Genomic DNA, 3918 nt, shown 5'->3' with positions numbered 1-3918 from the left:
CATATACTACACAGATTTTTAATACTATGATATTTGCTAAAGGATAGTACAGATTTGTCATCGTATGTCTGACTAGCCATCAGATGAATTAGGCTTACATTATAATGCAATTAATAATAAAAAGGACTTCATAAAAAAAACTACCGTCTGCTTAGTAACTGACCACGTTTTTCTGCGAAATCGATTAGTTCAAACACTCCTATTGGTAATTATAAGCTTGTTTTACAAGTTTACATAATCATTTACTTATTTTTTGTTTACTTATGACTAAACTAACCACCGCTCACGACTTCGTTCACGAGGACTTAATTTTTTCCCATTTTAAAAATATTTTTTATTGCTGCTCGACTTGTATTAGGGTAATGTTAAAGAGAATATAGTATTTTCAACGAATGGCCTATTCAATACAAAAATATTTTTCCATTTGATCCAGTAATTGCCGAGATTAGTGCATTCAAACAATCTTGGAAACTTAGCTGGATTGATGGCTATACTAATAATACTAAGCTTAAGAGTTTGTTTATTTAAACACAGGATTTTCGCCCGCGGTTTTGTCCGTGTGGAATTTCTGGGGTAGAAATTCAGGGTGGAATTTCAGAAAATACTCTTTTAGTGCATTTCTAGACTTCCTGAGGAATCTTTATACCAATTTTCAACTTTCCGCTCGCAGTAGTTTCAGCTGTGCATTTTTCATCAGTCAGACAGTCACTCACTCAGTAACGGAAGAGTTTTATATATATTGATTAATTACGATAAGTACACCTGTCCACAACTAAAAATCTAAAATGCTAATGATAATGACATTGAATTAAACAAGTTTACACATCAGTGCAAAGAAATTAGCACCTACAAAATTTGGACAGGTTTGTGATTCATCAATATTAAAGTTTCACTACGTGACCTGTTTCACTAATGCAATGATATAACCGGTACAACTGGGTGTACGAGTTGCAAAAAAACGTAAACAATGACTCATACTTTGGAGCGACATGGCAACAGAATTTGGTGATGATGTCTCGTAGTAGTATTGTAAAATTATTAATATTATATATCTACACGTGAAAGTTAGTTGATTTGGCAGGGTTTTATTTCAAATTTGTTTAGCTTGATCTTGATAATATACCTACAATTTTTTTCTATTTGAACAACTAGTCTCTCAGATTAGCATTTGACATATTTTGCGATTACTCTTAGAAAAAAAACCGGCATAAAAACACATGGCGCTGATAAAATACGTCGATGGTTTAAAATGATAAGAAAATCGCCCCACAGTTCGTGAAAAAGGACATAGCTTTATCTCATTTTCTTTTCTTAAATGTATGTATGATGTTAAATAAACATATTTATCTGATTTGTAGTTTTCAGTTGCCGGAAAATTCGCGAATGTTAAATAGATGATGTAAGAGATATTGTAGTACATTCTCACGTAGTATGTGTCATAATGTAGTATGAATATTCAAGGGTGAATTAGTCATTTCTATATTCATTTAATGTTACAAAATTAAATGAAGGTTATAAACTAACTTCTTCGTCTTTAACTGCACGTTTGGCGCAGTGGTTTAAGCGGTCACCTCGCCGCAACAACCGTAGCGCCGCGTGTGGTGGGTTCGAATCCTACCCGGGACAAATCTTTGTGTGATGAGCACGAGTATTTGTTCTGAGCCTGGTTGTTAATTTATCTATATAAGTATGTATTTAGAAGTATATAAGTATGTTTATCAGTTATTTGGTTACCATAGTACAAGCTCTGCTTAGTTTGGAATCAAATGACCGTGTGTGAGTTGTCCAATAATATTTATTAATATTTATTATTTATTATTATTATTTAAACATTTTGATTTGTAACTTTTGTAACGAGTACTGAAACATAAACTGAGCGTTGTATAGAGAACCATTCTACAAAGACATTCATAAAATAGATATGATATAAAATAAACACATGGTTAATGTAAGTCTATGAATATCAGTAGTATTTTGTAAGGACTTGTTTTTTAAGCCATTATCGTCCCACTGCTGAGCAAACGGTTATCTATTGTTTTCTAGTAATCCCAATTTCCTATTTTGTATATAAATTTGTTAATAATTAAAATACAATTAAACTTAATGTGCGATTTAAAGACAAAGCTTCGTCTTTTAAATTACCAGGAACATTCTATTCGCTGTATTTAAAAGATCTGTCACTTACGGGAACAACGACGCTTCTTTGAAATCCCTTAACGTGTTCCAAAAATAAGGCCCATCACGAATTGTATTCGAAACGTTTTTAAATGATTTCGCTGAATTTTGATGGTAGGCCAGAAAAATATTTAGTCATAATATTTTATCAAGTTCCGATTTACTAACAACCTGAAATATAAAACAATTATGCGAAGGCATACATAATATTAGTAATTACGTATGTAATTACGTATGTAATTACTAATATTTGTAACAAGTGAAATGGGTCAGACAAAAGGAAATCGCCTAGACTGGGCTAAGTTTAAAGGTTAGATATTCTTAGAGAACATAATAGACATTTTTCTTTTTAAACTCTTAACTTAAATATTCATTTAATATGTCCACCTCCTCATATTCTTATACGAGCATATGTCCGATCACTTGTTCAAACACTATTAGTAAGAGGAGGACTTTCTGTTGGCATATCATGATATATTTGTTTTGTATCTTTGTTTGATGTGTCCTATGGAACACCTGTTACTAATTTGATAGTTTTATTTGTGACTAATGATTGGTAATTAATATTTGTGATCTTATTTTTGTGGTTATTAATAGCTGTTTCGGTTTGGTCGAAGAATTACGGAAGAAATAACTCACGAAAATCTTAAAAATTCATTCAATAAGTTTATCTTAACGTACATACTAAATTATAAACCTGAAAGATTGGATGTTTATTACTAAAACGCACCCTAAACTATCCAAAGGACTTTAATAAAATGCAGTACATATCGGGCTTATAACCTGGGTTAACAAACAGTATACTTTTTAATCCAGGAAATCTTTACACGCGGACAAAATCGTTGAGAAAAGCTAGTTATTTTAAATTAATCGTCACACAATTCGTATGTGTAATTAATTGCCACCACTTTATACATTGGAAAGGTAAAGTTGACCAATATACTTGACGTATCTTTTCTGCTGGTTGCATCATCTGTGGAATGTGACAGAGTCAGTTCAGCAGAGAACATAGCAACAAGATTGTATGAGTCATAAGTTTCACGTGCTCTTGAATTTACTGCCTAGATATTTGATACACGTGTATAGAATAGACCTTTTTGCACTACTATTTCCGAATTGCCTCGTTTGAAGGTATTTTGAGGGTATAAAAAAACAACAATGATGTCAGTTCAAAATTCGTAAGCTCATCTTTTTAATGGATTCAGACAAAAATAACACGCAAGACATACTTAACACTTCACTGAAATTTACATTCAGATCGATATTGAAATTAAACTGCTGATTTAAAAGTCATACAAATGATTATATTAAAAAAAATATCCACGACACCTATTTGCAATAGTAATAATCGCTTTAACTAAAATGTCCAATCTTTATTATAATATTATGATCACATTCTCTTCAAGACCTAATCCCATATTTCGAGACAACTACTAATCGAAACGCAATTAACTACTCCCCACAGCAATATCATCCACATTCGTAGAAACTTCCAGAAGCTACTCTAATTACTACGACAGTTCACGTTGTAGTGGAAACTGCAAATTTAATCAGCTACCGACTGGAACTTTGGCCATGCACAGCTGATTGCATCTGGTTAGCCTAACTTCAGTTATCGAGTTCTGCTATCTATCGGTCGAGTTTAGTATAGAGGAACCTATTCCATAATGTGACTATTATTTTCGTTTCCAAAATAAATTATACTTAATTCACCTTTTTGTTTTTTAACATCGGGCTTTCATG

The sequence above is a fragment of the Anticarsia gemmatalis genome, chromosome 21 (genome assembly GCF_050436995.1).
Source record: "Anticarsia gemmatalis isolate Benzon Research Colony breed Stoneville strain chromosome 21, ilAntGemm2 primary, whole genome shotgun sequence".
Classification (NCBI taxonomy): Eukaryota; Metazoa; Arthropoda; class Insecta; order Lepidoptera; family Erebidae; genus Anticarsia; species Anticarsia gemmatalis.
This window is presented reverse-complemented; position numbering follows the sequence as displayed.